The sequence below is a fragment of the Struthio camelus genome, chromosome 7 (assembly GCF_040807025.1).
Source record: "Struthio camelus isolate bStrCam1 chromosome 7, bStrCam1.hap1, whole genome shotgun sequence".
Lineage (NCBI taxonomy): Eukaryota > Metazoa > Chordata > Aves > Struthioniformes > Struthionidae > Struthio > Struthio camelus.
The window spans coordinates 5564722-5590608 of record NC_090948.1 but is presented as its reverse complement, the minus strand read 5'-3'; the positions used below and the strand labels follow the sequence as shown (position 1 = coordinate 5590608).

At 55.4% G+C, this 25887-nt stretch overlaps 1 pseudogene; it reads left to right on the top strand.

The window, feature by feature from the left end:
• LOC138067864 (deleted in malignant brain tumors 1 protein-like) overlaps window positions 1-20439 on the top strand; it is a 54983-nt pseudogene extending 34544 nt beyond the window's left edge.
• Window positions 20440-25887: the final 5448 nt, after the last annotated feature.

The window sequence follows — 25887 nt, the reverse complement described above, 5'->3', positions numbered from 1 at the left end:
GGCGGCTTTGGGGCTCGAGGCCTTACTAGCGGCGAGGCTGGCGCTTTGCCTCTTGCTCTGCCGAGCGCAGCCGGGAAATGCGCGGCCTTTGCCCACGGGCCCGCCGGCCTGGTGCCCTGCAGTGCCCAGCTGCCCCAAACGCCCCAGCGAGAGAAGCGGCCCGCGCGCAGCAGGCTGTCTCCATGTCGTTCCCCTCGCCTCCTTCGCAAGGTACCTCCCTGAGGCTGGTGAACGGCAGGAACGGGTGCGAGGGCCGCATCGAGATCTCCTCCAACGGGAGCCGCGGCACCGTCTGTGACGATGACTGGGACCTGACCGATGCCCAGGTCGTGTGCAGGCAGCTGGGCTGTGGCAGTGCCGTCTCTGCGCCCGGCAGTGCCTACTTTGGCCAAGGCAGCGGCAACATTTACCTGGACAACGTGCAGTGCACGGGCAGCGAGGCCTCCCTCTTCCAGTGCCGGAGCGCCGGCTGGGGCGTCCACAACTGTAACCACGGGGAAGATGCCGGTGTTGTGTGCTCAGGTGCCGTTGCTTCCCCTTCCTAAATGCGCGCGCCCTTCCCCAGACTCCCCACGGAGGCCTCCTGCCAGACGCGGCGGTTGCCTCTGGCCCACCAAAGCCCCTGTGCCGCCGATAAGGATGCCGCGGTGTTTTGGGCAGTGCCCTGCTGCCACCGACCCCTTCCCGAGGCTGCTGCCGCTCCGGGCCCGGCCCCTGCAGGCGGGGAGCCGGCGCCGAGCCCGCCCGTGGCTCGGCCGGCGCCCAAGGCCCGCCGCGAGGGCAGGAGCCCGCTGCTGCCAACCACAAGCGCCACGGACGTGCCTTTTGCTCCCCGCCGCACCACGAGGCTGTCGGGCACGTGGCGAGCGCGCCTGGACACTGCGCAAATGCAGCCCCTGCCTTTTCACATGCTGCAGCAGCTGGTGCCGACCCGGTGTTGGGAGCGGCTGGCGGAGGGCCAGGGGCCGTCCCGCGCCTCCTTGCGCACCGTTCCCGCTTGCTTTCCCTTCCCTTCCCCTCCCGCTGGAGCTTGCGCCCCTGCTTCGCATGCTGCTCCTCGGCGCCCCAGATGACCTGCCCGGTCTCCCAAAGGAGGCCCCTCTCTACGGAAAGCTTTCCTCACTGCGGTGTGTTGGGCCTCTACAGCAGCACATTGCTTCCCTTTGCAAAGCAGCCAAGGGCAGCCAGGAACGGGCACTTTTCCCCTGAGCTCAACGCCACGTTGGGCTATTCCTCCAAAGGTGGGCGACGACAGGCCCAAACAAGGACTTCAAGCTGGTGCTGAGCCGAGCTAGACGTCTCTGTTTTGCTCGGCGCCCAGCGTGGCGTCCCCAGCTGAGACCCTGGGCGCTGCGTGGCCGAAGCGGCCGGGTGCCGGGGTGAAACGTGGCCGGGCCCCTTTCGGCCAAAGGCTCCTCACCGGCTCCTTTCTCTTCCTCCCTTGACAGCTGCCACCACCACTGCTCCCCCTTCGCTGTCGGTGCCTCCAGGTACGTGTGCTCCGCCCGTGCTGCCTGCGCAGGGCGGCTTTGGGGCTCGAGGCCTTACTAGCGGCGAGGCTGGCGCTTTGCCTCTTGCTCTGCCGAGCGCAGCCGGGAAATGCGCGGCCTTTGCCCACGGGCCCGCCGGCCTGGTGCCCTGCAGTGCCCAGCTGCCCCAAACGCCCCAGCGAGAGAAGCGGCCCGCGCGCAGCAGGCTGTCTCCATGTCGTTCCCCTCGCCTCCTTCGCAAGGTACCTCCCTGAGGCTGGTGAACGGCAGGAACGGGTGCGAGGGCCGCATCGAGATCTCCTCCAACGGGAGCCGCGGCACCGTCTGTGACGATGACTGGGACCTGACCGATGCCCAGGTCGTGTGCAGGCAGCTGGGCTGTGGCAGTGCCGTCTCTGCGCCCGGCAGTGCCTACTTTGGCCAAGGCAGCGGCAACATTTACCTGGACAACGTGCAGTGCACGGGCAGCGAGGCCTCCCTCTTCCAGTGCCGGAGCGCCGGCTGGGGCGTCCACAACTGTAACCACGGGGAAGATGCCGGTGTTGTGTGCTCAGGTGCCGTTGCTTCCCCTTCCTAAATGCGCGCGCCCTTCCCCAGACTCCCCACGGAGGCCTCCTGCCAGACGCGGCGGTTGCCTCTGGCCCACCAAAGCCCCTGTGCCGCCGATAAGGATGCCGCGGTGTTTTGGGCAGTGCCCTGCTGCCACCGACCCCTTCCCGAGGCTGCTGCCGCTCCGGGCCCGGCCCCTGCAGGCGGGGAGCCGGCGCCGAGCCCGCCCGTGGCTCGGCCGGCGCCCAAGGCCCGCCGCGAGGGCAGGAGCCCGCTGCTGCCAACCACAAGCGCCACGGACGTGCCTTTTGCTCCCCGCCGCACCACGAGGCTGTCGGGCACGTGGCGAGCGCGCCTGGACACTGCGCAAATGCAGCCCCTGCCTTTTCACATGCTGCAGCAGCTGGTGCCGACCCGGTGTTGGGAGCGGCTGGCGGAGGGCCAGGGGCCGTCCCGCGCCTCCTTGCGCACCGTTCCCGCTTGCTTTCCCTTCCCTTCCCTTCCCCTCCCGCTGGAGCTTGCGCCCCTGCTTCGCATGCTGCTCCTCGGCGCCCCAGATGACCTGCCCGGTCTCCCAAAGGAGGCCCCTCTCTACGGAAAGCTTTCCTCACTGCGGTGTGTTGGGCCTCTACAGCAGCACATTGCTTCCCTTTGCAAAGCAGCCAAGGGCAGCCAGGAACGGGCACTTTTCCCCTGAGCTCAACGCCACGTTGGGCTATTCCTCCAAAGGTGGGCGACGGCAGGCCCAAACAAGGACTTCAAGCTGGTGCTGAGCCGAGCTAGACGTCTCTGTTTTGCTCGGCGCCCAGCGTGGCGTCCCCAGCTGAGACCCTGGGCGCTGTGTGGCCGAAGCGGCCGGGTGCCAGGGTGAAACGTGGCCGGCCCCTTTCGGCCAAAGGCTCCTCACCGGCTCCTTTCTCTTCCTCCCTTGACAGCTGCCACCACCACTGCTCCCCCTTCGCTGTCGGTGCCTCCAGGTACGTGTGCTCCGCCCGTGCTGCCTGCGCAGGGCGGCTTTGGGGCTCGAGGCCTTACTAGCGGCGAGGCTGGCGCTTTGCCTCTTGCTCTGCCGAGCACAGCCGGGAAATGCGCGGCCTTTGCCCACGGGCCCGCCGGCCTGGTGCCCTGCAGTGCCCAGCTGCCCCAAACGCCCCAGCGAGAGAAGCGGCCCGCGCGCAGCAGGCTGTCTCCATGTCGTTCCCCTCGCCTCCTTCGCAAGGTACCTCCCTGAGGCTGGTGAACGGCAGGAACGGGTGCGAGGGCCGCATCGAGATCTCCTCCAACGGGAGCCGCGGCACCGTCTGTGACGATGACTGGGACCTGACCGATGCCCAGGTCGTGTGCAGGCAGCTGGGCTGTGGCAGTGCCGTCTCTGCGCCCGGCAGTGCCTACTTTGGCCAAGGCAGCGGCAACATTTACCTGGACAACGTGCAGTGCACGGGCAGCGAGGCCTCCCTCTTCCAGTGCCGGAGCGCCGGCTGGGGCGTCCACAACTGTAACCACGGGGAAGATGCCGGTGTTGTGTGCTCAGGTGCCGTTGCTTCCCCTTCCTAAATGCGCGCGCCCTTCCCCAGACTCCCCACGGAGGCCTCCTGCCAGACGCGGCGGTTGCCTCTGGCCACCAAAGCCCCTGTGCCGCCGATAAGGATGCCGCGGTGTTTTGGGCAGTGCCCTGCTGCCACCGACCCCTTCCCGAGGCTGCTGCCGCTCCGGGCCCGGCCCCTGCAGGCGGGGAGCCGGCGCCGAGCCCGCCCGTGGCTCGGCCGGCGCCCAAGGCCCGCCGCGAGGGCAGGAGCCCGCTGCTGCCAACCACAAGCGCCACGGACGTGCCTTTTGCTCCCCGCCGCACCACGAGGCTGTCGGGCACGTGGCGAGCGCGCCAGGACACTGCGCAAATGCAGCCCCTGCCTTTTCACATGCTGCAGCAGCTGGTGCCGACCCGGTGTTGGGAGCGGCTGGCGGAGGGCCAGGGGCCGTCCCGCGCCTCCTTGCGCACCGTTCCCGCTTGCTTTCCCTTCCCTTCCCCTCCCGCTGGAGCTTGCGCCCCTGCTTCGCATGCTGCTCCTCGGCGCCCCAGATGACCTGCCCGGTCTCCCAAAGGAGGCCCCTCTCTACGGAAAGCTTTCCTCACTGCGGTGTGTTGGGCCTCTACAGCAGCACATTGCTTCCCTTTGCAAAGCAGCCAAGGGCAGCCAGGAACGGGCACTTTTCCCCTGAGCTCAACGCCACGTTGGGCTATTCCTCCAAAGGTGGGCGACGACAGGCCCAAACAAGGACTTCAAGCTGGTGCTGAGCCGAGCTAGACGTCTCTGTTTTGCTCGGCGCCCAGCGTGGCGTCCCCAGCTGAGACCCTGGGCGCTGCGTGGCCGAAGCGGCCGGGTGCCGGGGTGAAACGTGGCCGGGCCCCTTTCGGCCAAAGGCTCCTCACCGGCTCCTTTCTCTTCCTCCCTTGACAGCTGCCACCACCACTGCTCCCCCTTCGCTGTCGGTGCCTCCAGGTACGTGTGCTCCGCCCGTGCTGCCTGCGCAGGGCGGCTTTGGGGCTCGAGGCCTTACTAGCGGCGAGGCTGGCGCTTTGCCTCTTGCTCTGCCGAGCGCAGCCGGGAAATGCGCGGCCTTTGCCCACGGGCCCGCCGGCCTGGTGCCCTGCAGTGCCCAGCTGCCCCAAACGCCCCAGCGAGAGAAGCGGCCCGCGCGCAGCAGGCTGTCTCCATGTCGTTCCCCTCGCCTCCTTCGCAAGGTACCTCCCTGAGGCTGGTGAACGGCAGGAACGGGTGCGAGGGCCGCATCGAGATCTCCTCCAACGGCAGCCGCGGCACCGTCTGTGACGATGACTGGGACCTGACCGATGCCCAGGTCGTGTGCAGGCAGCTGGGCTGTGGCAGTGCCGTCTCTGCGCCCGGCAGTGCCTACTTTGGCCAAGGCAGCGGCAACATTTACCTGGACAACGTGCAGTGCACGGGCAGCGAGGCCTCCCTCTTCCAGTGCCGGAGCGCCGGCTGGGGCGTCCACAACTGTAACCACGGGGAAGATGCCGGTGTTGTGTGCTCAGGTGCCGTTGCTTCCCCTTCCTAAATGCGCGCGCCCTTCCCCAGACTCCCCACGGAGGCCTCCTGCCAGACGCGGCGGTTGCCTCTGGCCACCAAAGCCCCTGTGCCGCCGATAAGGATGCCGCGGTGTTTTGGGCAGTGCCCTGCTGCCACCGACCCCTTCCCGAGGCTGCTGCCGCTCCGGGCCCGGCCCCTGCAGGCGGGGAGCCGGCGCCGAGCCCGCCCGTGGCTCGGCCGGCGCCCAAGGCCCGCCGCGAGGGCAGGAGCCCGCTGCTGCCAACCACAAGCGCCACGGACGTGCCTTTTGCTCCCCGCCGCACCACGAGGCTGTCGGGCACGTGGCGAGCGCGCCTGGACACTGCGCAAATGCAGCCCCTGCCTTTTCACATGCTGCAGCAGCTGGTGCCGACCCGGTGTTGGGAGCGGCTGGCGGAGGGCCAGGGGCCGTCCCGCGCCTCCTTGCGCACCGTTCCCGCTTGCTTTCCCTTCCCTTCCCTTCCCCTCCCGCTGGAGCTTGCGCCCCTGCTTCGCATGCTGCTCCTCGGCGCCCCAGATGACCTGCCCGGTCTCCCAAAGGAGGCCCCTCTCTACGGAAAGCTTTCCTCACTGCGGTGTGTTGGGCCTCTACAGCAGCACATTGCTTCCCTTTGCAAAGCAGCCAAGGGCAGCCAGGAACGGGCACTTTTCCCCTGAGCTCAACGCCACGTTGGGCTATTCCTCCAAAGGTGGGCGACGACAGGCCCAAACAAGGACTTCAAGCTGGTGCTGAGCCGAGCTAGACGTCTCTGTTTTGCTCGGCGCCCAGCGTGGCGTCCCCAGCTGAGACCCTGGGCGCTGCGTGGCCGAAGCGGCCGGGTGCCGGGGTGAAACGTGGCCGGGCCCCTTTCGGCCAAAGGCTCCTCACCGGCTCCTTTCTCTTCCTCCCTTGACAGCTGCCACCACCACTGCTCCCCCTTCGCTGTCGGTGCCTCCAGGTACGTGTGCTCCGCCCGTGCTGCCTGCGCAGGGCGGCTTTGGGGCTCGAGGCCTTACTAGCGGCGAGGCTGGCGCTTTGCCTCTTGCTCTGCCGAGCGCAGCCGGGAAATGCGCGGCCTTTGCCCACGGGCCCGCCGGCCTGGTGCCCTGCAGTGCCCAGCTGCCCCAAACGCCCCAGCGAGAGAAGCGGCCCGCGCGCAGCAGGCTGTCTCCATGTCGTTCCCCTCGCCTCCTTCGCAAGGTACCTCCCTGAGGCTGGTGAACGGCAGGAACGGGTGCGAGGGCCGCATCGAGATCTCCTCCAACGGGAGCCGCGGCACCGTCTGTGACGATGACTGGGACCTGACCGATGCCCAGGTCGTGTGCAGGCAGCTGGGCTGTGGCAGTGCCGTCTCTGCGCCCGGCAGTGCCTACTTTGGCCAAGGCAGCGGCAACATTTACCTGGACAACGTGCAGTGCTCGGGCAGCGAGGCCTCCCTCTTCCAGTGCCGGAGCGCCGGCTGGGGCGTCCACAACTGTAACCACGGGGAAGATGCCGGTGTTGTGTGCTCAGGTGCCGTTGCTTCCCCTTCCTAAATGCGCGCGCCCTTCCCCAGACTCCCCACGGAGGCCTCCTGCCAGACGCGGCGGTTGCCTCTGGCCACCAAAGCCCCTGTGCCGCCGATAAGGATGCCGCGGTGTTTTGGGCAGTGCCCTGCTGCCACCGACCCCTTCCCGAGGCTGCTGCCGCTCCGGGCCCGGCCCCTGCAGGCGGGGAGCCGGCGCCGAGCCCGCCCGTGGCTCGGCCGGCGCCCAAGGCCCGCCGCGAGGGCAGGAGCCCGCTGCTGCCAACCACAAGCGCCACGGACGTGCCTTTTGCTCCCCGCCGCACCACGAGGCTGTCGGGCACGTGGCGAGCGCGCCTGGACACTGCGCAAATGCAGCCCCTGCCTTTTCACATGCTGCAGCAGCTGGTGCCGACCCGGTGTTGGGAGCGGCTGGCGGAGGGCCAGGGGCCGTCCCGCGCCTCCTTGCGCACCGTTCCCGCTTGCTTTCCCTTCCCTTCCCCTCCCGCTGGAGCTTGCGCCCCTGCTTCGCATGCTGCTCCTCGGCGCCCCAGATGACCTGCCCGGTCTCCCAAAGGAGGCCCCTCTCTACGGAAAGCTTTCCTCACTGCGGTGTGTTGGGCCTCTACAGCAGCACATTGCTTCCCTTTGCAAAGCAGCCAAGGGCAGCCAGGAACGGGCACTTTTCCCCTGAGCTCAACGCCACGTTGGGCTATTCCTCCAAAGGTGGGCGACGACAGGCCCAAACAAGGACTTCAAGCTGGTGCTGAGCCGAGCTAGACGTCTCTGTTTTGCTCGGCGCCCAGCGTGGCGTCCCCAGCTGAGACCCTGGGCGCTGCGTGGCCGAAGCGGCCGGGTGCCGGGGTGAAACGTGGCCGGGCCCCTTTCGGCCAAAGGCTCCTCACCGGCTCCTTTCTCTTCCTCCCTTGACAGCTGCCACCACCACTGCTCCCCCTTCGCTGTCGGTGCCTCCAGGTACGTGTGCTCCGCCCGTGCTGCCTGCGCAGGGCGGCTTTGGGGCTCGAGGCCTTACTAGCGGCGAGGCTGGCGCTTTGCCTCTTGCTCTGCCGAGCGCAGCCGGGAAATGCGCGGCCTTTGCCCACGGGCCCGCCGGCCTGGTGCCCTGCAGTGCCCAGCTGCCCCAAACGCCCCAGCGAGAGAAGCGGCCCGCGCGCAGCAGGCTGTCTCCATGTCGCTCCCCTCGCCTCCTTCGCAAGGTACCTCCCTGAGGCTGGTGAACGGCAGGAACGGGTGCGAGGGCCGCATCGAGATCTCCTCCAACGGGAGCCGCGGCACCGTCTGTGACGATGACTGGGACCTGACCGATGCCCAGGTCGTGTGCAGGCAGCTGGGCTGTGGCAGTGCCGTCTCTGCGCCCGGCAGTGCCTACTTTGGCCAAGGCAGCGGCAACATTTACCTGGACAACGTGCAGTGCACGGGCAGCGAGGCCTCCCTCTTCCAGTGCCGGAGCGCCGGCTGGGGCGTCCACAACTGTAACCACGGGGAAGATGCCGGTGTTGTGTGCTCAGGTGCCGTTGCTTCCCCTTCCTAAATGCGCGCGCCCTTCCCCAGACTCCCCACGGAGGCCTCCTGCCAGACGCGGCGGTTGCCTCTGGCCACCAAAGCCCCTGTGCCGCCGATAAGGATGCCGCGGTGTTTTGGGCAGTGCCCTGCTGCCACCGACCCCTTCCCGAGGCTGCTGCCGCTCCGGGCCCGGCCCCTGCAGGCGGGGAGCCGGCGCCGAGCCCGCCCGTGGCTCGGCCGGCGCCCAAGGCCCGCCGCGAGGGCAGGAGCCCGCTGCTGCCAACCACAAGCGCCACGGACGTGCCTTTTGCTCCCCGCCGCACCACGAGGCTGTCGGGCACGTGGCGAGCGCGCCTGGACACTGCGCAAATGCAGCCCCTGCCTTTTCACATGCTGCAGCAGCTGGTGCCGACCCGGTGTTGGGAGCGGCTGGCGGAGGGCCAGGGGCCGTCCCGCGCCTCCTTGCGCACCGTTCCCGCTTGCTTTCCCTTCCCTTCCCCTCCCCTCCCGCTGGAGCTTGCGCCCCTGCTTCGCATGCTGCTCCTCGGCGCCCCAGATGACCTGCCCGGTCTCCCAAAGGAGGCCCCTCTCTACGGAAAGCTTTCCTCACTGCGGTGTGTTGGGCCTCTACAGCAGCACATTGCTTCCCTTTGCAAAGCAGCCAAGGGCAGCCAGGAACGGGCACTTTTCCCCTGAGCTCAACGCCACATTGGGCTATTCCTCCAAAGGTGGGCGACGACAGGCCCAAACAAGGACTTCAAGCTGGTGCTGAGCCGAGCTAGACGTCTCTGTTTTGCTCGGCGCCCAGCGTGGCGTCCCCAGCTGAGACCCTGGGCGCTGCGTGGCCGAAGCGGCCGGGTGCCGGGGTGAAACGTGGCCGGGCCCCTTTCGGCCAAAGGCTCCTCACCGGCTCCTTTCTCTTCCTCCCTTGACAGCTGCCACCACCACTGCTCCCCCTTCGCTGTCGGTGCCTCCAGGTACGTGTGCTCCGCCCGTGCTGCCTGCGCAGGGCGGCTTTGGGGCTCGAGGCCTTACTAGCGGCGAGGCTGGCGCTTTGCCTCTTGCTCTGCCGAGCGCAGCCGGGAAATGCGCGGCCTTTGCCCACGGGCCCGCCGGCCTGGTGCCCTGCAGTGCCCAGCTGCCCCAAACGCCCCAGCGAGAGAAGCGGCCCGCGCGCAGCAGGCTGTCTCCATGTCGTTCCCCTCGCCTCCTTCGCAAGGTACCTCCCTGAGGCTGGTGAACGGCAGGAACGGGTGCGAGGGCCGCATCGAGATCTCCTCCAACGGGAGCCGCGGCACCGTCTGTGACGATGACTGGGACCTGACCGATGCCCAGGTCGTGTGCAGGCAGCTGGGCTGTGGCAGTGCCGTCTCTGCGCCCGGCAGTGCCTACTTTGGCCAAGGCAGCGGCAACATTTACCTGGACAACGTGCAGTGCACGGGCAGCGAGGCCTCCCTCTTCCAGTGCCGGAGCGCCGGCTGGGGCGTCCACAACTGTAACCACGGGGAAGATGCCGGTGTTGTGTGCTCAGGTGCCGTTGCTTCCCCTTCCTAAATGCGCGCGCCCTTCCCCAGACTCCCCACGGAGGCCTCCTGCCAGACGCGGCGGTTGCCTCTGGCCACCAAAGCCCCTGTGCCGCCGATAAGGATGCCGCGGTGTTTTGGGCAGTGCCCTGCTGCCACCGACCCCTTCCCGAGGCTGCTGCCGCTCCGGGCCCAGCCCCTGCAGGCGGGGAGCCGGCGCCGAGCCCGCCCGTGGCTCGGCCGGCGCCCAAGGCCCGCCGCGAGGGCAGGAGCCCGCTGCTGCCAACCACAAGCGCCACGGACGTGCCTTTTGCTCCCCGCCGCACCACGAGGCTGTCGGGCACGTGGCGAGCGCGCCTGGACACTGCGCAAATGCAGCCCCTGCCTTTTCACATGCTGCAGCAGCTGGTGCCGACCCGGTGTTGGGAGCGGCTGGCGGAGGGCCAGGGGCCGTCCCGCGCCTCCTTGCGCACCGTTACCGCTTGCTTTCCCTTCCCTTCCCTTCCCCTCCCGCTGGAGCTTGCGCCCCTGCTTCGCATGCTGCTCCTCGGCGCCCCAGATGACCTGCCCGGTCTCCCAAAGGAGGCCCCTCTCTACGGAAAGCTTTCCTCACTGCGGTGTGTTGGGCCTCTACAGCAGCACATTGCTTCCCTTTGCAAAGCAGCCAAGGGCAGCCAGGAACGGGCACTTTTCCCCTGAGCTCAACGCCACGTTGGGCTATTCCTCCAAAGGTGGGCGACGACAGGCCCAAACAAGGACTTCAAGCTGGTGCTGAGCCGAGCTAGACGTCTCTGTTTTGCTCGGCGCCCAGCGTGGCGTCCCCAGCTGAGACCCTGGGCGCTGCGTGGCCGAAGCGGCCGGGTGCCGGGGTGAAACGTGGCCGGGCCCCTTTCGGCCAAAGGCTCCTCACCGGCTCCTTTCTCTTCCTCCCTTGACAGCTGCCACCACCACTGCTCCCCCTTCGCTGTCGGTGCCTCCAGGTACGTGTGCTCCGCCCGTGCTGCCTGCGCAGGGCGGCTTTGGGGCTCGAGGCCTTACTAGCGGCGAGGCTGGCGCTTTGCCTCTTGCTCTGCCGAGCGCAGCCGGGAAATGCGCGGCCTTTGCCCACGGGCCCGCCGGCCTGGTGCCCTGCAGTGCCCAGCTGCCCCAAACGCCCCAGCGAGAGAAGCGGCCCGCGCGCAGCAGGCTGTCTCCATGTCGTTCCCCTCGCCTCCTTCGCAAGGTACCTCCCTGAGGCTGGTGAACGGCAGGAACGGGTGCGAGGGCCGCATCGAGATCTCCTCCAACGGGAGCCGCGGCACCGTCTGTGACGATGACTGGGACCTGACCGATGCCCAGGTCGTGTGCAGGCAGCTGGGCTGTGGCAGTGCCGTCTCTGCGCCCGGCAGTGCCTACTTTGGCCAAGGCAGCGGCAACATTTACCTGGACAACGTGCAGTGCACGGGCAGCGAGGCCTCCCTCTTCCAGTGCCGGAGCGCCGGCTGGGGCGTCCACAACTGTAACCACGGGGAAGATGCCGGTGTTGTGTGCTCAGGTGCCGTTGCTTCCCCTTCCTAAATGCGCGCGCCCTTCCCCAGACTCCCCACGGAGGCCTCCTGCCAGATGCGGCGGTTGCCTCTGGCCCACCAAAGCCCCGATAAGGATGCCGCGGTGTTTTGGGCAGTGCCCTGCTGCCACCGACCCCTTCCCGAGGCTGCTGCCGCTCCGGGCCCGGCCCCTGCAGGCGGGGAGCCGGCGCCGAGCCCGCCCGTGGCTCGGCCGGCGCCCAAGGCCCGCCGCGAGGGCAGGAGCCCGCTGCTGCCAACCACAAGCGCCACGGACGTGCCTTTTGCTCCCCGCCGCACCACGAGGCTGTCGGGCACGTGGCGAGCGCGCCTGGACACTGCGCAAATGCAGCCCCTGCCTTTTCACATGCTGCAGCAGCTGGTGCCGACCCGGTGTTGGGAGCGGCTGGCGGAGGGCCAGGGGCCGTCCCGCGCCTCCTTGCGCACCGTTACCGCTTGCTTTCCCTTCCCTTCCCTTCCCCTCCCGCTGGAGCTTGCGCCCCTGCTTCGCATGCTGCTCCTCGGCGCCCCAGATGACCTGCCCGGTCTCCCAAAGGAGGCCCCTCTCTACGGAAAGCTTTCCTCACTGCGGTGTGTTGGGCCTCTACAGCAGCACATTGCTTCCCTTTGCAAAGCAGCCAAGGGCAGCCAGGAACGGGCACTTTTCCCCTGAGCTCAACGCCACGTTGGGCTATTCCTCCAAAGGTGGGCGACGACAGGCCCAAACAAGGACTTCAAGCTGGTGCTGAGCCGAGCTAGACGTCTCTGTTTTGCTCGGCGCCCAGCGTGGCGTCCCCAGCTGAGACCCTGGGCGCTGCGTGGCCGAAGCGGCCGGGTGCCGGGGTGAAACGTGGCCGGGCCCCTTTCGGCCAAAGGCTCCTCACCGGCTCCTTTCTCTTCCTCCCTTGACAGCTGCCACCACCACTGCTCCCCCTTCGCTGTCGGTGCCTCCAGGTACGTGTGCTCCGCCCGTGCTGCCTGCGCAGGGCGGCTTTGGGGCTCGAGGCCTTACTAGCGGCGAGGCTGGCGCTTTGCCTCTTGCTCTGCCGAGCGCAGCCGGGAAATGCGCGGCCTTTGCCCACGGGCCCGCCGGCCTGGTGCCCTGCAGTGCCCAGCTGCCCCAAACGCCCCAGCGAGAGAAGCGGCCCGCGCGCAGCAGGCTGTCTCCATGTCGTTCCCCTCGCCTCCTTCGCAAGGTACCTCCCTGAGGCTGGTGAACGGCAGGAACGGGTGCGAGGGCCGCATCGAGATCTCCTCCAACGGGAGCCGCGGCACCGTCTGTGACGATGACTGGGACCTGACCGATGCCCAGGTCGTGTGCAGGCAGCTGGGCTGTGGCAGTGCCGTCTCTGCGCCCGGCAGTGCCTACTTTGGCCAAGGCAGCGGCAACATTTACCTGGACAACGTGCAGTGCTCGGGCAGCGAGGCCTCCCTCTTCCAGTGCCGGAGCGCCGGCTGGGGCGTCCACAACTGTAACCACGGGGAAGATGCCGGTGTTGTGTGCTCAGGTGCCGTTGCTTCCCCTTCCTAAATGCGCGCGCCCTTCCCCAGACTCCCCACGGAGGCCTCCTGCCAGACGCGGCGGTTGCCTCTGGCCACCAAAGCCCCTGTGCCGCCGATAAGGATGCCGCGGTGTTTTGGGCAGTGCCCTGCTGCCACCGACCCCTTCCCGAGGCTGCTGCCGCTCCGGGCCCGGCCCCTGCAGGCGGGGAGCCGGCGCCGAGCCCGCCCGTGGCTCGGCCGGCGCCCAAGGCCCGCCGCGAGGGCAGGAGCCCGCTGCTGCCAACCACAAGCGCCACGGACGTGCCTTTTGCTCCCCGCCGCACCACGAGGCTGTCGGGCACGTGGCGAGCGCGCCTGGACACTGCGCAAATGCAGCCCCTGCCTTTTCACATGCTGCAGCAGCTGGTGCCGACCCGGTGTTGGGAGCGGCTGGCGGAGGGCCAGGGGCCGTCCCGCGCCTCCTTGCGCACCGTTCCCGCTTGCTTTCCCTTCCCTTCCCCTCCCGCTGGAGCTTGCGCCCCTGCTTCGCATGCTGCTCCTCGGCGCCCCAGATGACCTGCCCGGTCTCCCAAAGGAGGCCCCTCTCTACAGAAAGCTTTCCTCACTGCGGTGTGTTGGGCCTCTACAGCAGCACATTGCTTCCCTTTGCAAAGCAGCCAAGGGCAGCCAGGAACGGGCACTTTTCCCCTGAGCTCAACGCCACGTTGGGCTATTCCTCCAAAGGTGGGCGACGGCAGGCCCAAACAAGGACTTCAAGCTGGTGCTGAGCCGAGCTAGACGTCTCTGTTTTGCTCGGCGCCCAGCGTGGCGTCCCCAGCTGAGACCCTGGGCGCTGCGTGGCCGAAGCGGCCGGGTGCTGGGGTGAAACGTGGCCGGGCCCCTTTCGGCCAAAGGCTCCTCACCGGCTCCTTTCTCTTCCTCCCTTGACAGCTGCCACCACCACTGCTCCCCCTTCGCTGTCGGTGCCTCCAGGTACGTGTGCTCCGCCCGTGCTGCCTGCGCAGGGCGGCTTTGGGGCTCGAGGCCTTACTAGCGGCGAGGCTGGCGCTTTGCCTCTTGCTCTGCCGAGCGCAGCCGGGAAATGCGCGGCCTTTGCCCACGGGCCCGCCGGCCTGGTGCCCTGCAGTGCCCAGCTGCCCCAAACGCCCCAGCGAGAGAAGCGGCCCGCGCGCAGCAGGCTGTCTCCATGTCGTTCCCCTCGCCTCCTTCGCAAGGTACCTCCCTGAGGCTGGTGAACGGCAGGAACGGGTGCGAGGGCCGCATCGAGATCTCCTCCAACGGGAGCCGCGGCACCGTCTGTGACGATGACTGGGACCTGACCGATGCCCAGGTCGTGTGCAGGCAGCTGGGCTGTGGCAGTGCCGTCTCTGCGCCCGGCAGTGCCTACTTTGGCCAAGGCAGCGGCAACATTTACCTGGACAACGTGCAGTGCTCGGGCAGCGAGGCCTCCCTCTTCCAGTGCCGGAGCGCCGGCTGGGGCGTCCACAACTGTAACCACGGGGAAGATGCCGGTGTTGTGTGCTCAGGTGCCGTTGCTTCCCCTTCCTAAATATATTTTTTCTTTGATGAACTTTTGCTGAATTTTCTGATTTTAAGGCATGTTGCACGTTTTTTCTTTTTTCATGGTCTCACTTTGTGTCATCTGCTGAGACCACCATACGCTGTACTGGTGCAGTGACGGTGCAGTATGGAAATCACTGTTGCTGGAATAAAGTGTTGTCATGTTCTTGGATCCAAAATTCCTCATTTTGTTCTTTTTTTACTGCCTTAACAGATGCATTTTCCACTACCAGTGTTCCTCCTCCACCCTCCACTACTCCAGGTATGTCTGCATTTTTCATGTTTTCTGTGCATTACTTTTGAGCTGTATATAGTTACTTTTTTATAGTTTGTAGTTTTGTCATTTCCACATTAGAACAGAGTCAATAAGTCATTATCCATACTAAGAGATTAAATCCTCTATACTGATTATTTATTTATCACTTTAGTATTCTCCTGCTGGAGATCTATTTTAGACTGTGTTGATAAAATTGTTTTTGTTAGGTATCTTTTTTATTCTTCTCTGGACTTTATGATATTTGGGCCAGACCCTCTAGCTTTGTCACATACATGTATTTGCCTGAAGCCCACCAAATGCAAAGAAGCAAGCAAGAGTTGGAGTTCTCTGAAGAGAATGTATATTCATTTGTTCAGAAAAAAACAAAACTTAATTTTTCACATCTGTATCTTTTCTTCTTTCGTTTTTTTCAGGCATAAAATATTCTTGTGGTGGCTTACTTTCAAATTCCTCTGGAACACTGCAGAGTCCTTTTTACCCTTTGAGTTATCCAGATAATGCAGACTGTCTGTGGGAAATACAAGTAGAGAGCAATTTCCTTGTTGTGCTCACATTTAGAAGTATTCAGTAAGTAAAGTTCTTATCGCTTGGGTAATAAATGGGGCCAAAATCTACACTGCAAGCACATTTCCCAAGCACATTTCTAATACTCACAAGTGAACTAGAAATATTACCTGGAAATTGTGTGAGTGCAGTATCTTGGTTTATTCTTTGTTCAGCACTTACAAACTGGAGTTTACAAGAAATGATGTTAATCTCTCAGGTTGCAAGGTGGATGCCAGAATGACTATGTTGAAATCTATGATGGGCCACCCAAAACTTCTACTCTGCTTGGAAGAATTTGTTCTAGTTCTGGTCTTACATATACATCGTCCTCAAACCTCATGACCGTTAGATTTCACAGTGACTCCAGTTATTCAAATAGAGGCTTTTATGCTGACTATCACTCCATTCGAGCAGATGAGAACACCAGTAAGTTCCCATTGAGTTTGTAATGTTTTCTCTGTGAAGTAGTTGTTAATGTTGATGAACCATTTCACATAGATGACACTCCTGCTTGAATTTCATAACTGATTATTGACCAGTACTTTCAGACAACAATTTTGGGTTTTTTGCATTTTAAGAAGACCTTCAGGTACCAAATTAACTGTCTTGAGACATTTTCCATGATGGCCAGTCTAAATTGACCTTTTTTTTTTATCACCTCATTTTTCTTATTTTTTCCACACTCATGGCCAGATTGTCATAGAATCATGTCAGTATTGGTGAGAAAGACATCTGAAAGTCTCCTAGTCCACCCACTCAAAGCAGGACTCCTGACAACACTAGATGAAGTTTGCCATTCATTTTGTCTAGAAATCTTCCAAGAGTGGAAAGGCTGCAGCTTCTCTGAGTGACCTATTCCAGTACTATCCCGCAATCCTAGCAGAAAGGTTTGTCTGTGGCGCACTCAGGACTTTTCAAGGCACAAACTGTGGCCATCAATCTGTGTTATATCTTCTGCTATCACATTTGCCTTCATTATCTGTGTGCTGTGTGCTGCCACACAGCAGCTGTGTGGCTGTGTGCTACCAATAGCTGCTGTCACCAGATCCTTATCTCTACTAAAGGACAAGCTCTCCCTGGAGCCTTTATTCGTCATGTCATGGCACTCAGTGAACCATCACAGAGATGGTTTCAGGATCTGCTCCTGCACAAGTAGTGCTTATCTCTACACCTCCTACAATAGCTCTTTGATTTGTATTCAGGAAAAGCTCTCACTTCTTAGCATTTTTTACATGAGTGGTGATGCAGGACTGAGGTCTCAGCAAAGGCCTGTTGTAATCTACCTAATTTTGTCAGAAGAGTACCTGAAGGTCAGATGAAGGTTGTCAGAGCCTAGTGCTTATTCGTGCCTAAGCATGAATAAGCACACATGAAAAGTGTGAAAATAAGTGGTTCAGCTTATGAATTCTCCCCCCTAAATGGTAGTAGCTGTTGCATTTGGTGATGTTGTAATATCTAAGCATTATCAAATACCTGAATTCATTAATAATTCGTATTTTCTTCACTAGCCCTTGTGTGCTTGCCAAGCTACATGCATGTAGTTGTAAACAGAAACTATCTCCAGTCACAAGGCTACTCTGTGGAGAACATCATCTTATCTGACGGTTCTTGTAGACCAATAATTACGTCGACCCAGGTTATATTCAACATTCCATACAATGGCTGCGGCACACAAAGACAGGTTGGTGCCATACACTTTGGAGATCAATCCACGTAGGGGCATGGAAAAATAGACATTTGGAAAATTGTCATGCATTGCAAGGGGCATTGTGGTCCATGGGAATTCAAAAAACAAAAATGAAGGATGTGTTTCTGAAGGCTAAATTCTTTAAACATTCTTTAACATCTTTAAACATTTAAACGTTCTTCCCCTTCTCAGCCTTGAAGGTAATCTCTGTGTCTATTTCAGAGTGATGTCCTGGAGAACAAAGTGTAGGATAACATTGAGTGAACAACTCCATCCAGGGTGCTTGGGTTTAAATATGGCATATCCTTTCTAATTACTGTCAGGACCTGGCACATACGTAGTTTATAGTACATAGTATGAACATGACTACATGCAATAATTCTGCTTTCATCCAATGTGTCAAACAGGGCGACAATGAAACAATCACCTATTCCAATGTGATAAAAGTGGCCGCTTCTGGTTACATAATCAAGAGGCAAAAGGACCTTAACTTGCACATCAACTGCAAAATGCTTCAAAACACCTGGGTGCAAGTAATGTATGTTGCCGATGACGTGATTAGTATCACTGAAACTCAGTATGGCAGATACGATGTGAACATTTCATTCTACAATTCCTCATCTTTCCTGTGGCCGGTATATGACTCTCCATACTATGTTGACCTGAATCAGAATTTGTTCCTTCAAGCTGCCCTTCAAAGCTCTGACCCAAATTTGGTGTTGTTTCTGGACACATGTGTGGCATCACCTAATCCTAAGGATTTTACGAGCCTGACCTATGATTTAATCAGAAGAGGGTAAGAAATTTATTAATAATGGTTTGAACATTATTTTTATGCACATTTATTTTAGGTCTCAGAGTGCTTCGTTCATGATAGAGATGAATTAGGTTGCATTTCTCAACATGTATGTAGTTCTGAGAAAGGAGTTTTGGGGAAAAAACTTGATTAAAATTAACTGTGACAATAGAAATGCCATTCAGAACTTGCAGTCAAGCACTGAGATTTCATCCAAGGATGCAGCATAAAAACTGAGGGTTAAATTAATTTCTGACATAGATGCATGAAGCTCTGAACTGTAGGCATATCAATGACTCTGCTTTTCCATACCTCAGGATTAGAGTTTTGCAAATAATTTCACTCAGCCCCATAACTAGAGTACAAAATATTCTGTTCAAAAAGAAGGCAAATTTCTTAGCCCTTTCTTGCTGTTCTGAAAATCTAAAACATTTTGAATGATTTGATACAAAATGTGCCATTTGATTTGAAATGAAATAGTTGTAGGTTCTTGTAAGGCATGCAAAAGAGACAAGGATCTAGAAGCACAAACAGGTGGCTATAGCTGTCCCTTTTCTTTTCAGGAATGAAGGTCCATTTCAATTTATCTTCTGACTATGCTTGGTGAGATTTGAAGCCTCCTGATAGGCAGTTAACATAATTAATCTTGCCAAGTTAGGAGCGTAGGTACCCCATTGCTAGGCTGGAGTGTTATTGCTTGTGTCAGACTAAAGAGTTGAAGTAGTGTCTCCTGCTTGCCAGGTGAATGTCCTCCCAGAACTACTAGCTATCTACAGTTGATCATGCTGACAAGTACTTTGCTGAGTTATGGAATTTCAGTGCTGTACACTTGGCTTTGGTACAAATTGCTGCCACTCTTTCTTACTTTTGTCTCTTACTTTCTCTTCTTGCTAAAAACACACATTTTTGTAACCTTTAGAGTGCTTGTATATTTTTATCTTCTTGTTTTATGTTTGAACCTAAGGCATATTGCGCAAAGATAGCATAATAGCGTTTCTATTCATGAAAGCTAATTTATACATTTTATATCTTTCCAGGTGTGTTAGAGATCCTACCTACTCTTCTTACCATTCACCATACAGATATGTCACTCGGTTTGCATTTAATGCCTTTAAGTTTGTAAGTCAACATCCATCAGTTTACTTGCAGTGTGAACTGGTGGTGTGCAGGTACAATGACTATTCTTCCCGATGCTATCAAGGCTGTGTTAGTAGATTCAAGAAGAATGCAGAATATCCCCAGGAAAAAGTGAATGTTGTTATTGGACCTATTCAGCTACGGGAAGCTCACACTGAGGACAGGAATGCTAGTAAGTTTAAATAACTTCCTCTTAATGAAAAATATTGTATCTTATGTAATGTAAGATCTGTAATATAGTGGATGTTCGCATGACAGTTTAGACGTGAAATCTAGCTCTGATACATGCCTTTGATGGTTTATTCACATCTCCACCATAATTCTTATAGGGAGATGTTTTTTAAGGAATAACGTTTACAAGCTATTCCCTTTCCGCCATATCTTAGAACCGTTATTTTCATCTGCACATGTCACATGGCAATTGATTCAGTTCTGCAGGGGAAGAGATGAGATGTAACTCATCTCCCTGCAGGAACTGTAATAATTTTTCAAAGCTATCTGTGCATGATTTATATATCTCCTATCTGTAAAAATAACCAATCTGTAGTCCCCTTGAAAATGTTTCCCAGTGCCCTATCGCTGGTATTACTACTATCAGAAAACAGCGTCAAATGATCTTAGTGTGCAATCATTACAAATTATTAGCTGCTGTTTATTTTCTTGCTTTCTTGGCTATTTTCTTTACTTGTTTCATATGCCTACAGAATCATTTGTAAAACAATGTCCCATAGAGTAGTTTATTCTCTGATCAGATCTACATTGCAACATTTTAATTCAAGTTCTCTTTGCCTAAATATTTTTGAGAATAACTAGATGGAGAAACAAATGTAAACAACTCTCTCTGTCTTTGTGCACAGAGCTGGCCTCTGACATCCAGGAGAACAGGGAGCCTCTGAGCTCAGCTCCTGCATCTGCTGCCGGGTCTCACACTCCACTTGCTGTGGCTGCCATGGCGCTGGTGGTAGCTGCTGTCCTCACTGTGGGCGGATTTCTGCTGAAGCGAAAGCTGCAGGAACCCGTTCCCTACCAGATTATGTGAGAGGTGGTAAAACCCCTGCAGCTGGTTGGGGCTGATGTTTTCTCCAGTCACCTATGGCTGTACCGCTTCAGGATCTGGTTTTGTAATCTGTGCAGAGGGTAGCTCTTATGTGACAATTGCAGCACTTTTAGTTGCTGTCTGAAGAACGCAAGGCAGTGAAATAACACCATCTGTTAGAATGAACTGAACTTATAAAAGAGTCCGGCTTTAAAATCCTTCAGTCCAAATACACATACAGGCTAAGGAAAGTTTGAGTTTCCCATCTCAGCATCTAAATAAGCTGCCATCTTCAATGCTGGACATTTCAGAGCATCTCAGTTAAGTTCCTACTTTGGGCGTCCATCTGAGAAGACTGACTGACCTCACTGACTTGAGAAAGAAGAACTGATTTCTTTTACCATTGTTGATATGCAGATAAAACACCTATGTGGCACCACAAACTGTTCCAGAGAGTAGTCCAAGAAAAATATGTTGTTTGGCTGAAAATAATCTCAACCATCAGCTGCAAGCAACAATACACAAGGGTTGCACATAAGAATTACTCCTGTACAATGTTTCCTTTTTTTGGTGGGCATGGTTCTTCACATTTTGTGTTTTATGAGAAAATGTAGGCGATTTATGAGCTTTTGTATAAAAGATGACATATAATCAAATCTGTTATGTAAATGTTTAATTAAAAAAGCAGAAGAGGAAATGTTTATAGAGTGGCAGTTCTTTTTGTGTATTATACATCTGAACTCCGAGCTAGCGCTTTATCATGTTGGAGAATATGGTTTGTGACAAAGAGACTTTGCCAAGCAATAATTTGTGCTCTTATTCTTACACCTTTCTAAATTTGCACTGTGGGAAAAAATAGAGAGTGTATGAAGATTCACTTCCTTCCATAAGGAAGTGTGACCTGTCTCTTACTCCCATGTGAAAAAAAAAAAAAAAAAGAAAAGGAAGAAATACAAAAAATTGTTTGGAAGAACCCAGCTATTACAGACGGAAAGGTCACTGGTATTTGATTGAGAAATTCTCCTCTTTAGACTTCAGTATTTTCTAGCCAGCTGTGAAAGAGGACAGCTCAGTGGGAACAATATAATGTTCTGTGTGTGAAGTCAGCTGGAGACTGAGCCCTCTGTGGAATGTGAGTTGTACTTTAGGGATACACCCTGACCTGACAAGGAGGATGCAGGCAGCTCTGACAGGAATAAGCACGACCAGCCTGCACTCTGTCTTCCTGCAAGCTGCCATTTCCAGGGGACCCCAGGCAGGCCTCTTCTCACCTCTGCAGGCTGTGGAGAAGGGGCCACATGAGAAGGCACTGCTCTCAGGGGATGGTAATGAAGTTTACTACCCACAGCTGGAGGAGCAAATATTGAAGAGGGTCCTCAGCTCCTCTCTGGCTAGTGACGCATTTGAAGGGCACACCAGTACGGGAGGCTCGCGTGTCTTTCATCTAGTTCTTTTGTGTGGGCCTGAGACTGTCCAGGTTTGGAGGAGTCCAGCTACCTCCTCAGCACAGTGGAGACTTCCCTAGACCTGGCTCTCCAGAACAGGTTCTTCTCCTCCAGTCTTTCAGGAATGAAAACCTGCTGTTTTCACTCCTGCCCCCATTCCTGCAGTTGTCTTGCCCCTGCGGTTGTTCTGCGCCACCATTTTTCAGGGAGTAGCTTGATGGCACTCAGTCTACTTCTCCCAGTCCCACAGTATCGTTGTGATCAGACTAGCAGGAAGATCCTAGGCCTAGGACATTGATGCCCCTGATCTGCAGAGAGCTTGTACTGCTCCAAGCTGAGCCTTCCCACGCTACTTCTGTGCCAGGAGTCTCAGAAGGGGATATACCAAGGTTATATCAGAACTCAGGGTAGAAATATCAGGTTCAGCGGTCTCCCTATTGAATGTTGCTATAGAAAACACTGCTAAACTGCTCAAGTATTTGGCACGTAAGAGTCATCCTCCCTACTCCCCCCTGGCCCGCCTTCCTTGATCCACAAGTGCAAGGTTCAAGAAAACTGGATTTGATGATGCAGAAAGGGTCATGCTTTAAAGCAAGTGTGCTAGATGAATGTCCTCTCTGCCAAAAATTGTCCTTCTCACCTCCTGCCCCACCACATTCAGAAAAACTGCTAGTGGTAAATTCAGTGGATTTGACTCTTGGCTGTAGATGGTTCTGATTCACTTGCTTTCTCACCATCTGACAAATGCAAATTGATCTGAAATGATATGCTTCATGTGGTACGGCCATCAGAGTTCATAAGGCGTTTAAGGAACTCAATAAATTAGACTCAGCTGTCTCACATCACTTTAACACAGGCATTCAAACTATCATACCTTTTTACAGAAGTTTGTGGGCACCCTCACTCTAGTGCAGATATTTTTCTTATAGTCAAGGATAAAAGCTGATTAATCTCTGTTCTTCTAATGATTTTTCTTTGAACCTCACCAAAGCCAGTATGTCTGCAGAAGTCCCCTAACAATAATCAGCAGAACAGAAATTGTTTTCAAAGCTCTGTGGAGCTTCTTTCACGGAGTAATGTATTGAGAAACACTTCAAGCTGCCAGAAGAAGTCGTAGAGAGAAAAAATGCACGATCACAAAAGACCTAGACACTGGGAAGGATGAAAGCATGTTCTGTATGGTAACTGCATTAATTAATTAATGCAAATTAATCTGAACATAACATTAATATCTGGTCTTACTGTGCAGAGATTGTCTGATAATCACAATCTCTAAAAATATGTGGATCTCTGAAGTCTTTAGTGAAGAACAGAATTAATTAGTATTTTTAATTCACCTGGACAGCTTAGTGGCATTTTTTTTCTACTTGAATGATTTGAGAGTCACTTCCCTCTGCCTCCTTTCCAGTTATTGCAAGAGTTTGGAAAATAATTGTTATCCGTCACTTATTCTTGTTTGATTGGTTACAGTATGTGATTGATCAGTCAAATATACTGGATTTTTGCTGCTTCTTGCCAAGATGTCAAAACCAGCAGAATATGAATAGTGAATACCAGGTATTTTTGTTCACGCATAAATTTCCTCGTTCATGTGTGAATGTGATTGTTTGCATAAAGAAGAAATATATTTACCCTTCTCAAAGCTTGCTTTCAAGGCTTCCAACTCTATCTTTGATCTCTTGTGTTTTGTGCTTCCTTCTTCCACTCCAATAAGGCTGACCTTTGTAGAAAGAAGTTCTAAGTCATTCTCTTTCTCCCTTGAGCTGCTGGCCTTTTCATCCTTGAGAACTGCCCCAGATGCAATACATTTGTATATGGAAAGAATTGTGCAACAATTTTTAACTCCTGATAAGGCCATCAAACCCACAATGGCTGGAGGGGTAGGAATCAGATGGAAAACAATACTCTGGCTCTTCAGTTTTAGGAAGAAGTGATGGTCATCAGTCTTATCTCATAAAATGGTTGCAGGACAGAAACACAGTAGACACCCTGACAAGAGTGCGATGGACGAGAATTAAGCATTATTTCATGCTGGGGAAAAGCTTCAGATTCAGTCTTCAAGCTATACAGCTATTGTCACTGTACAAAATTAAACAAGGAATATGTTAGGAGAGATTCTAAATAGAAAGGTAACCTTTTTTTTTTTCATTTGTTCGTTCAAAGGATAAAAGGAAATTTTAGAACAAAGTTAAGTTGTTGCCCATGTGCTTTACTTAACCATACATAAAATCCAAAGATTTTTCTGCATAGTTTTCACAAAAAGTTATTGGCTGGCCTTGATTCCCTTGACACTGTCTTGCAGTTTAATAGTCTCTCAGTAAATATGATATGAGATTTGACTTGAACTTAAAAGTACCAAAAAGGGATGAGTTTATTTTGGGCTGGAAGGTGTTCATGTAAGCTGCAATATCCTTCAAATATCTCTTAGCAATTCACTTGTAATGCTTGACTCAATCTCACACCTTAATTCTTCAGAGTGAGTTGCCCAGATGGAAAGGCAAAGTTATTCATAGACTGTGGCAGGGGTTCCTCCCTGCTTATGATTTGTGGCTCCCACGCAAGAAAAGTAGGAAGCAAAGTTTCACACCTCTCTCGGGTCAGCTCCCCTTGATGCCGCTCCAACTCTCTTTCGTCAATATGGTAGCTCAGCTTAGGACCACCGATGCCTCCTCTCCTTTCCTCACATCTCTATCATGTGCCTCTCCACGGGGTCCTATGGCCACCAAGAGGTTGCAGCCACTTCCTACCTTACCCTTGCTGTTGCTGGTTCTGCTGCTGGTGGTAGAAGCATTAATGTTGATGTGAAGGTAGCAATTTTAGCAGGATCTAACTATTTCCATTAAGAATCTCTTGGTTATCTTCTTATTGAGTTCAGCACAGCCACACTTCTAATGGCACAGGTACAGAGACTCCCAGTCATGCTTAAACAGGGGCACCAGGGCTTATTTTATTGTATCTGAAGTATGCCAAAGCTGTAAGACATTCATGGCTCCCCAGGGAGACTCGCCTCATTAGTTTAGACGAAGTTATGAAGCTTTTTAACAGCTTTGTTGGAGGAAGCATCTTTAAATTTCAGCATCCTTCTACTGTCCCCGGATCTGTCAAAGATTGTCCCCATGCTATAACTTTATGCTATGAGAGAAAATATTGAGATTCATCAGCCAGAACTGAAAGGTAACTTTCACATTCTGCATACGACGAGATGATTGTGACACCTATGGCAGCATAAATATTTCCCTCCAGGCAGTGGAAAATGTTACTCTTGAGATACTATCTTTTTGCAGAGACCAGGAAGTTATAAAGTCTTGAGTAACAAATCAAATATATTTTCATTTCAGACCATAGGACTGTGGTTGTTTTACTGTTCATTTGCAGAGAGAGAGAGAGAGAGACCTATATAGCCACTCCCCTTCAGAAATAGAGACTATAAATTCAGATGGCCCTTTCTGTCAAGAGCTCTTGATGAGATGGGTACCAATATGATCTTGATATGGCTACTGTTGTTAGGTCCAGCAATTCTGGAGGCAAGAAGAGGTAAATCACTTCATTTGTTCCAGGGCATATAAGAATATAAAGACAGTTTGGGGTGCTCTCTGTTGATTCCATGAACAGAAATCACATTCATGCTGATATCATTTTAGGCAAACGATTAAAGGTGAAACTGGATGAAATGAGATAGCACAGCTTTGTTCTACTAAAACGGGGGGCTAATAGACATAGTGAGTGATAAGAATTGTTTAAACCATTTAATGAAGTTCATTTTGCTTCCATAGGGTGGTATTTTGTGTTAGTGCCTTGTATCATGGCTAAAATTGTTTCTGTGAATATGTTATGAATGAATGATTCTTCTATTTTGAGAAATTTGTTCTAAGAATTATGGAAGAATTGATATTTTTTACTAAAATGTATATTTAGAGTATACAAACACATACTCATACTGCATATATAATATTGCTTTAATTGTTTGAACTCCCTTGTATACCTGATATTACGCACACTGTAATGAAATATAGTAAGTCGGTTTTCATAATTTATCGATGTGGATAAAGGTGGGACATCTAAAAATAATGAAAGACATGAGACGTTGTTACTTCAACTTTCCTTTTGTCATTACCTTTTTCCGTACGTGATTAGTTTCTCTCTCCTAAGTGATTTCAGTGACTTTGCACTAAACAGTTCCATGTATATCCTAGAATAATTGTAGATGATATTTCTAAGTAGCTATTCAAGTATCATTATAATATCTTATATTGCCATCATTCACCTCATCCAATTTTATCCATCTACCTTCTCCCTGCCTGGTGATAACACCCTTCCTCTGGGTTGGCGTCCTTACTGCTATGCTTCAGTAGTGAATTGCAATTTATCTGCTTGGTAATTTTTGAATGGCAGAGCTGCAGCAGCCCCGTGAGCATAGGTTTAGGAAAAAGCCACTGTCTTAGCTGTCCAGGCTGCATCTTGCTGTGTCCACAAAGCTTCAGGGATCTGTTTGAGCCTCCACTTCACTTTCCTGCCTGCAGTACCTTTTGTAGGCACCTGTTGCACTGCAGGTCAGCAGAGGCTTTGTGCATCATATAGAAGTGCTAAACATACATATTTCTGGTAAGACAAGGTTGGGGAGCAGAAAAGCTGTGTTGTACTTCCTAAATTCCAGTAGGATTCAGTGCAAATTGCTACACCTCTTTGTTCTTTAGCATCAA